The sequence below is a fragment of the Eptesicus fuscus genome, chromosome 12, assembly GCF_027574615.1.
Source record: "Eptesicus fuscus isolate TK198812 chromosome 12, DD_ASM_mEF_20220401, whole genome shotgun sequence".
Lineage (NCBI taxonomy): Eukaryota > Metazoa > Chordata > Mammalia > Chiroptera > Vespertilionidae > Eptesicus > Eptesicus fuscus.
The window spans coordinates 83,518,488-83,528,457 of NC_072484.1; the positions used below are offsets into that span (position 1 = coordinate 83,518,488).

General features: G+C 43.4%; 1 long non-coding RNA gene across 1 annotated transcript; it reads left to right on the forward strand.

Annotated features, from left to right (window-relative positions):
- The first annotated feature begins 4,151 nt into the window (after window positions 1-4,151).
- On the forward strand, window positions 4,152-6,647 carry LOC129151009 (uncharacterized). Its single transcript, XR_008557811.1, has 3 exons — window positions 4,152-4,227; window positions 6,196-6,270; window positions 6,487-6,647. It is a non-coding gene; the product is annotated as an uncharacterized LOC129151009 (long non-coding RNA).
- The last annotated feature ends 3,323 nt before the right edge of the window (window positions 6,648-9,970 follow it).

A 9,970-nucleotide genomic window follows, 5' to 3' on the forward strand; every position in this document is an offset into this window, starting at 1 on the left:
CCCAGCCCCATCTTAATGCAAAAGAACTTTGTGCAGACCTTCCCAGCTCCCGTGCTGGCTAGGGCGGAGCGGGACGCCCCTTCAGCTCTCTTTCTACAAGACCACAGTGCCCCATCGCACTGACGATGCCCGGAGGGCAGCGGACATCGGCAATATGCAAAGTGTACTCCGCAGAAATTGGTGCAGTTGCCAGCCAAAGTGCGGGAGCCACAACTGGAGGGGGTGAAGGGAAGCTGGTCTCATTGGAGAGCTAAAGCCAGGACAGAGATCGGTGATGTTCCTTGGCACCCTTTTTGGGTTGGAAGCAGTGAGAGAAATTGGGAAATGGAAATGAAGGAAAGGAGGAGTCCGAGAAAAGGTTATTATTAGAAACTGGCCAGTTGGACTTGGGGCCAGTCTCCTGCTCAGTAGCTTTGTGTCACTCCTAGCAACAGGGCATTGCTCTTGGCTGCGGCATAAGAGGAAGAGATGCTGGGCTGGTGTGGTGTGGGGATCATTGTGTTTCACAGTAAAGGGGGCAGAGGTGATGCTTCTTAGGAGGGGGTCTCATAAGAGCTGGTAGGAAGGGAGGTGACTGCCTGGTCACGGGCCGCTGATGCACGATGCATGTCAGCATCCAGGAAGGAAGCCTGCTCTTCACCCCACGGTTGAGACCAGAAGTCATTCTCAGAAAACGGGGAGAACCAGAGAAGACTGTAGTGTCAGAAGTCTATGCCAAAAATGAGCACTTTTTGCTGGTTGTTACCCCAGGACGTTTTGGCCACAGCAGTATCTTTGAAGGTGTGTTTCTGTGGCTAGATGTTAGAACTCCCAGTGGAAACGCTAGGCATATTTCTTTAAGAGGCAGACAGTGCCGAAACCGGTTTGGCTCAGTGGATGGAGCGTCGGTCTGCGGACTGAGGCATGTACATCGGTTGTGGGCACATCGCCGGTGGGGGGTGTGCAGGAGGCGGCTGGTCGATGTTTCTCTCTCATCGATGTTTCTAGCTCTCTATCCCTCTCCCTTCCTCTCTGTAAGAAATCAATAAAACATATTAAAAAAAAAACACACAGAAGAGGCAGACAGTGTTAATCAGATACCCTCAAAGGCTCTCCCACCCCCCTCCTATCTTACCACTCTTCACTGTCAACGCTAGAATTGTTAAACATTCCCTTCTGCAGTCTTTCTTGCAGGTCGGGGTGAGCACAGGACGCTGTTCTAACCCATGAGATGTTAACAGAAGCCTAAGAGGGTAGAGGTTGGGGGGCTCTGAGAAAGTGTATGCCTTCATGATAAACAAAACAGAGGGCCACCCGGCGATTCCCCCTTCCTATCTGCTGTAAATACAAATGTGCTGGCTGGAACTGCGGCGGCCATCGTGTGATTGGGAAGGTAGACCAAGAAAACTGCAGTGATGTATTCTGTGGTATGACTAATCCAAGGCCACAACCACCTCTCTCTGGGTTTCTTATCTTAAAAAGCAAAAAACAAACAAAAACAAACAACAACAAAACAACAAAAAACCCACCCTGACTGGGTACTCAGTTGGTTAGAGCATTGTTGTGATATGCCAAGGTTGTAGATTCAATCCCCGGTCAGGGCACATACAAGAATCAACCAATGAATGCATAAATAAGTGGAACAACAAATGGATTTTTTTCTCTCTCCCACTCTCTCAAATTAATCAATAAAATTTTTTTTTTACGCCGAAACCGGTTTGGCTCAGTGGATAGAGCGTCAGCCTGCCGACTGAAGGGTCTCAGGTTCGATTCCGGTCAAGGGCACGTACCTTGGTTGCAGGCACATCTCCAGTGGGAGGTGTGCAGGAGGCAGCTGACTGATGTTTCCCTCTCATCGATGTTTCTAACTCTCTATCCCTTTCAATTCCTCTCTGTAAAAAAATCAATAAAATATATATTTTTAAAAAATTTTTTTTACAAGGTGGCCTATAGCTTTTTGCAGCTGAATATAATACAAGTTTGTGGTAATTGTTACACAGCATTAGAAAACGAACATACCCGGGAAAGGGCCAGGGTAAGGCTTTCCCATGTGGCGCATCTACTTTTCTTCTAGGACACGCTATTCAGTAAAGATGTCCTTTTACATGAAATAGCTCCAAACACATGCTGTTCTGGCATGAGTTCCATCACCTCTTATTGGTCTCTGAGTCTTTAGAAATACCAGATTGCTTCATGCGGAGAGTTCATTCCATCCATGTTTCATCTACTTGGAGAGAAGTCGGTTGTGCTCCTTGGGGGCTACTGTTCTTAGACTATTGTGCCCTTCCAAGTGGAGAAGCTGGTTTCCTGGTATCATCCTTCCTTGTCCTCGGTTGACATTCAAAATACACGTCTTCTTACGAAATTTCCAGAACAGATGGGCAAGAGGAGCAAATTAGACTTTGTTGGGCCCTTTATCCCAAACTTTTTTTTTTTTTTTAATAAAAGGAGAGCTACTTATCATTTTTGTCTTTCGCTCCACACTAACAAGCAGTTCTCTGACACCAGCTGGGTGTCCTACAACGTAACCTGATTCTGACACTGTCTACCTGGAGATGGCATCAGATCCCACAGAGTAAGGGCTCATTTCTACAAGGCGCCCACCCACCATACTGCAGAGGCCAGGCACAAGTCCAGGTTGCTACCTGTGTTTCTGATCGACTGGCTATAAACTGGAGGTTCCAAAGATCCCTTCCTTGGGCTCCATTAATTTGCTAGAGAAGCTCACAGAACTCAGAAGAACATTTTACTCACTAGGTCACTGGTTTATTTTAAAAGGCAATATATAACTCAGGACCAGCTGGATGGGAGAGAAGCACAGGGCAAGGTGTGGGGAAGGGGCACAGAGCTTCCATGCCCTCTAGGCATGTGATATTATAAATCGCAATATCATAGCACCCCATTAGAAAACCTGACAGAGGACAGAACTATGTAATTCATGGAAGAAGAGATACAACTGACCAATAACCATGAAAGGACAATCATAGTTATCTATTAACGTTAATCAGAGAAAGGCAAGTCTTGTTTCAATTTTAAAATTTATTTCATCAGTTTTAGATTGGCAAAGAATAAACAGAATGATAAAACCTAGTGTTGTCAAGGTCTAGAAAAGTCGGGCAGTTTCAGACCCTGTTAGGATTATAAATCAATACAACTAATCAGGGAGCCAATAATTTTTTTTAATATTAGCCAATTAAATCTTTTTTAAAAATATTTTTTTATTGATTTCAGAGAGGGAGAGAGAAACATCAATGATGAGAGAGAATCGTTAATCGGCTGCCTCCTACACACCCGCTACTAGGGATCGATCCTGCAACCCAGGCATGTGCCCTTGATTGGAATCAAACCTGGGACCCTTCAGTCCAAAGGCCGACGCTCTATCCACTGAGCCAAACCAGCTAGGGCAGGAAGCCAATGCTTTATATGTTGCCTAAGTTCAGTGAAACCATTTGTAGATCTTTATTTCTTCACATTGAGACGTCATAATAATAAAAGCATAATATGCTAATTAGACCGACGACCTTCCAGACAACTTTCCTGATGAAACCAGGGCTGTAAGGGAAGCCTGGGTCCCGGGTGCCAGAGGGAAGCCGGTGCCGGCAGCTGGGGGAAGGAAGGCCTACTCTTGCACGAATTTCATACATCAGGCCTCTAATATTCAACATATATTCCCGAGTGATCTCAAACTATACACGGTGTATAGAAGATTGTGCACAGTGTACCGTTGTCCTGCACAATGTAAGAACCGAGAGAAGGTTTAGGAAGATGGTCATGGTAGTTCTTTCTGGATCTTGTTTTCACTTATCAAGTCGGAGAGACCAGCCTGTCCTCGGCTCTCCTCTCCCCTTCCCTGCCTGGCTGAACTGGGTTCTCTGGGCACAGCCACAGTGGGAAAGCAGGCGAGGGGAGTTAGGCCACTTAAAGGAATGGAAAGGAAATTTTGGCCTATTGAGAGGAGAAAAGAAGTCATTCATTTTAATACTGAAGAACAACCACCTTAGAAACAAGAAGCTTCCCTACGAAGACCAAAAACCATCATTTATGTGGATTTTAAATATATATATATATATTTTAAATCTTTCTGGCATTTATCCATACCTCCCTACTCCCTTACATTGTGAAACATTTTTTTTTTTTTTAGAATGAATGTTTTATATATGCAACTCAGCCAAACCGCAGCGAGCCCTCTCCCAGATGGTGTGCCTAGTCAGCCACCCTGCACAGCTGGGGATCCAGACTGACAAGGAGGTTTGTTGTGGGCGGGGAGATTTTCTCCAGCTTTTCATCCTGTTTTCTTGGAAACAGTTGGGCTCATGTAAACACTGGGTGGAAATTTTTCAGAAGGACAGAAACGAGAAGTTACTTTAGAAGACCAGGTGTAGGTTCTATTCTCCCTGGGCCCAATATTCACTATAAAGAGGAGATTTTAAAAAATGAGAAAGTGTGAGTCTTGGGTTTTCTCAAGAGAGTGATAACTGATATTCTACAGCCCTTTCTTCTGCTCAGGGGCCGGAAACCCCACAGGGATGGGCTCAGGCAGCTGGTGGTGAAACTGGTGGATGGGGACTCTGGTGACTGGGGTGTGCACCCCCTTCTAAAGGGTGGCCTTGACACAGATTCGGGAGTGCCACCTAAAACCCTGGCTTTTAAAAGATGGGAGATGTTCAAGGAAGTATGAGAAAGTTTGAGATGGAAGATGTTCAAGAAAGTTGGTTCTCAAATGTCTCCCATCTTGAACAATTCGGTTCTCGACCATGTTGTTCATGGAAAAATGTCTGGGTTGTTGCATAAAACTTCGGTTCTCTTGACCCAACAACCCTTTTAGTCATGCGTCTCTCAGGTGACAACTGCTGTATGTATGGTAAGAGTCAGTTTACCACTAACCCTCGAGTTGTTAACATCTCAGGAAATTGTGCTGTGAATATTTTTGTGGCTCTTTTTGCTTCTGTTGTTGCTTATTACTATTAAACATGTGCAATAAGTCAGCATGGGTCCTAGGAAAGCTAGTAATAGCAGCAAAGTGAAAAGAAAAGTTGTGAGAACTACGATAGAGCCTAGAAAAGTGTGATAATTGCAAAGTATGACAGAGGCGTGTCTCACCTGGCTACTGAGTTTGGCATGGCAAAACCAATGATTAGCACAATTTTGAAACATAATAAGGCCATCAAGAGTGCTGATATTGCTAAGGATGTGAAAGTGTTCATGAAACAATGATCACATGCAATTGAAAAGGTTAAAATGGAATCATTTGGGGGTCTGGAACAGATTAATTCAATTTACATTATTTCTAATGGGGAAAAAAAAGATTCAGTTTTTGAACAAATCACTTCTTCAAACAGCCTTCTGGAATGAATTGCTTGAGAACCAAGTTTCACTTTATATGTGATATGTTTTTAAAAATAAATACTGCATTTAATGTTAAGTGAATTTAACAGAAATAAATGCTTAGACCAAACTACTTCAGGTAACTATTTCTTCCCTAAAAGGGAATATGTTCCTACAAGATGCCAATAAAATTTAAAAATTTTAAAAAGTGGAATCATTGTGGGTTTTTAAAAAATGGGAGTTTCTATATAAACAGAATTGGGATTAACACTTAGATATATCCTCCATTCTGTCCTCTCCTTCTTCCCAGACTTGATGCTTGTATTATTTAACTTGGTTAGAGTTTTCATTTGCATTCTGCAACCACACTTCTCCAGAATGTTTTTTTTTTTTTGTTTTTTTTGTTTTTTTTTTTAATATATATTTTATTGATTTTTTACAGAGAGGAAGAGAGAGGGATAGAGAGTTAGAAACATCCATGAGAGAGAAACATCGATCAGCTGCCTCCTGCACACCCCCTACTGGGTATGTGCCCGCAACCAAGGTACATGCCCTTGACCGGAATCGAACCTGGGACCTTTGAGTCCGCAGGCCGACGCTCTATCCACTGAGCCAAACCGGTTTCGGCTCCAGAATGTTTAAGAGCATTCCTGTATCTAAGTGGACTTCATGCTCCCCACCAGGCCATTTCTGTGGCTTCGGAATAAGGCTCTTTATTTTGATTCATCCTTTAGTGAGCAAGATTTCACCACCAAGCAGATTTTTTAAAAGGGCTCATCGATGTTGCATTTTTTGAGTCCTTTCATATCTGAAAATCTGAGCTCTTGCCTTTATACTTAAGGTCCAACTTGGCTGGGGAGCCACTTGGATCATAAGCTCTTTTCCTTGTAGACATTTCTCCTTCGTCCTGGCACTGAACAGATTGCTGCTGGAAAGAGATCTAACACCTGCTTTATTTTCCTCCTTGTAAGTGAATTTCTTTTTGTCCTGAAATATATATATATATATTTCTAAGTTTAATAGTTTAGCCAGAATGTGCCTGAAAGTTTACTGTTTTAGATTTTTCCTATTAAATGGTATGTATTTTCAATCTTGCAGATTTAGTCTTTATTTGAATGCTTGCATGTCTTCACTCTTTATTTATTTATTTTTAAAAATATTTTATTGTTTTTATTTTTACAGAGATAGTTAGAAACATCGATCAGCTGCCTCCTGCACACTCCCTACTGGGTATGTGCCCGCAAAACAAGGTACATGATCCTGACCAGAATCGAACCTGGGACCCTTGACCCACAGGCCGACTCTTTATCCACTGAGCCAAACCGGTTAGGGCTGTCTTTATTCTTTAAATACAGATCTTTCATCCATTTGGAATTTATTCTGGTGTATAGTTTGAGGGATGGATCCAATGTTATATTTTTCCTAATGACTATCCAGTTGTTGTTTGGAGCATTTTGAATTTGAAGGGCTTACAGAGCACGCAGGCGAGGCAGTTTGCAGGGCCATTGTGAAATGAGGATTGGAGAGGGGTCAGGGACTGAGGTACCGATTGGAGGGTCTGAGTGGGGATGTCCAAATAAGGTGATGATCGAGATGAACATGTATCAAAAATCCAGAAATAGCTCGATTAAACCCACCAAATCAATAGTATATGGAGTTCAGGGGCATGACATCATAGGATGACCAATAAAGTGAAAGTGAGGAAGTTGCGTAACCTTCACAATGGTGGATATTATAACAGAGCTTCCAGATGGCAGGCGATTGGTTAAAAGTGGTTCTCTCATACTATTTTGGGGAAGGTGACTTAAATTTCTTTTGTAATTATTAGGCATTTACAGGAAGTGGCCCAAGTTAAGTTTCGCAAAATAAGCTAAATTAAGTTCCACTTGCATGCCTTTCGTGGTTTTGTCTGCTCAGGGAATTTTCAAGTCTGGTCTCCATTTTTCTATTTAATTTGAATAAGTCTCTCCTTTTGGTCATTCCCTCCACAAGCTGAGAGTATGCTCTCGGTTACCACTCTCGGTGTAGTCTGGCCACAGAGTCACATATTCTGTTTCTGCTAGTAGAGTTGTCAGAACAGATGGTCATGAGTCGCTGTTACCAGCAGTGCCTTAACATCATGGATGTGGGAGGTCAGATCATTGGGTTCCTCAAGTTGTCTAATCCTGATGGATATTATTTGATGTGTGAGTATCTGCTGAAAGGCGTTTAAAACCCTTGAGAGAACACGAAGCACGGGAGTGGTTAATGTGATGAGAATAATGGCCAAGGTTTAAAAAATTCCCCAGAGTAGAGATTCCCAGGAACCGAGGTTTAATCCTCGAAATAAATCAAATGAGCTATAATCAGATTCAGACGTTACTCTTCTGAGTCAGTGTACATGTCTCTGGGTGATGTGTAATTAATTGGGCTTTAATTTTTATGAGTGACTTACATAGGCACAGCATGATGTCACAGCAAGCACAGATGCTCACGATCACTTAGGCAGGATGGCCACGAGGACGTGCTATCTCAGGAGGCGGTGGCGCAGGTCTCTGTGTGGTGTGAACAACCAGGCAATTGAATAAGAGGCATTTCTATGGAAACAAAAGAAAAACAAAGGTCCGAGGTTGGAACAAATTATAAACACAGTTTCCGAGTTTGGAGGGCAGCCAGCTGAGAAAGTGTGTAGATTTGCGTTAGAAGCAAGTTGAAGTGGGGGAATGAGGATGGTCGCTTCCATCGGGTGGGTTGTCCTGGTTTGCGGTTTGGCCGTCGTTGATGATGCCGCCGGGTATTCTGGGGAACTCTCCTGCGTGGCCCATACAACAACAGGCATGAAGATCCTTCCTACGGGACTGACTGTGGTGGTTTCTCTGAAGTTTGTAAGCAGATGACACTCAACAACAGTGAACAGGACTAGAATCTGATCGCGGGAACACTATAGTTTCCTATGGAAACGCAATTTCTTATTCCATTCCATTTCTAGCAAAGATAACTCAGTGAAGCTAATCTGTTTGCAAAATAAGTCTAGCCTTACTCAATTTTGCCTGATTACACAATTGTAGCAAGTATAGTGATTCCATGCATAATCTCAAATATGACATTCCAACAAAGTTTTGAGAATATCCAAGGGGCTTTATTGGTTCTATAAAATCAACCTGAGCTCTTTAACATTGCCTGGTAATAAGGAATTTCAGATTAGACCTTTAAAAGTCTCTGTAGGCCAAGAAGCCAAGCTAAGGACTTGTATCCTCTTACAAGGAGAATAGATTCTTATTGAACTTATATAAATATAAACACACACACACACACACACACACACACACACACATAGTCATGAAAATAAGAATTTTTGATAAAAGTTTCTGAAATCTGAAGAAAAATAAGTGCTTCAACTTTTATTTAGGGGAAAACACATAATTGGGTAAATTCTGGGATACTTGTTTTAAAATTTAATATCATGATAAGTTAATCCCAAATTTTGTGAAAAATAATTACTTAGTAATAGCCAACTCAATTTAAAGAAAGAACAGTGAGCTACAAAGACATTAAAATATATAAGAAACAAATAATTTTATTGCTACAGGAATAGACAGTTGCCTCAATGGGACAAAATAGAAAGTCCAGAAACAAAGTTGTGTACATATGGGAATTTAATCTTTGATAAAAGTCATCATTTCAAGTTATTATGTCAGGAAATCCAATTTGGTATTGAGATAGCCAGTTAGTTATTCATTATGGACAAAAAGTTGTAACCCTTCCTCATAGCAGTCACAAAAATAAGTGGGAGATGGATGAAGACTGAAATCATTTTAGAGGGCTATACATACACTAGAAGAACATACAAAATATATTGATGATCTCGGGCAAGGGAAATCCTTCTACAAAAAAGACACACAAATAAACACACAAGTAAGACAAATGGAAAGTGTGAAGCCTCATCATTTGGTTACATCATCAACAACCATCTCTGAGTGACAAATGCACGCACCTGCATGTGAGTGAGAGAAAGCAACTCGCGTTAAACAGCAAGTGGCCGTGAGAACAGGGAAGGGACAGGGTTTGCCTTGGATGCTAAGGAAGAAGCCGGCATGATCTGCCTGTGCTCGGCCCTGCTGAATAATTCCCCACCGGTGAAGGCCACGCGAGTGTCAACCCGAGCAGTCATGCATTGAGCCTGACTCCCCTCTGGGTGGGCGGGTCCCTCTGGGGTGATTCCAAGAGGCCTTTTCGGAGCCTCCTGTTCCCTCTGTCCCCAGAGAACCATCCTGCCAATAGCAGACGCCCAACGTGCTCTTTAAAAGCTGCCTCCTTCAGTCCGGGCTTTGATTCCGGGCCGGCTTTCCCACGGCTGACGAGTGCTTCAGACCACGGAGGATGCTTCTCCGCCCACTGGCACATGGTCCCCGACAGCTCTGTGCTGTAGACAGGTCCAGCTGGGGACCGGAGAGATTAGGTGACCTGCCCAGGGTCAGACGAAGGACCTGGGGGCGCTGGGGAGGGCAGTCGCCAGCAGCGTGGGTGCCGCATTGGATGCCTGGGGTCTGAACGGCTGGCCCTCGGGAGCTGAAAACCCGGAGAGAGCTCCTGCTCCTGCTGAGCGGCTTGACCTTGACTGTGATACTTCCTTCTTTGTGAGAATGCGTGCCTCCCAGTGGGCGGCAGGCGCCGGGCGCAGGACCCA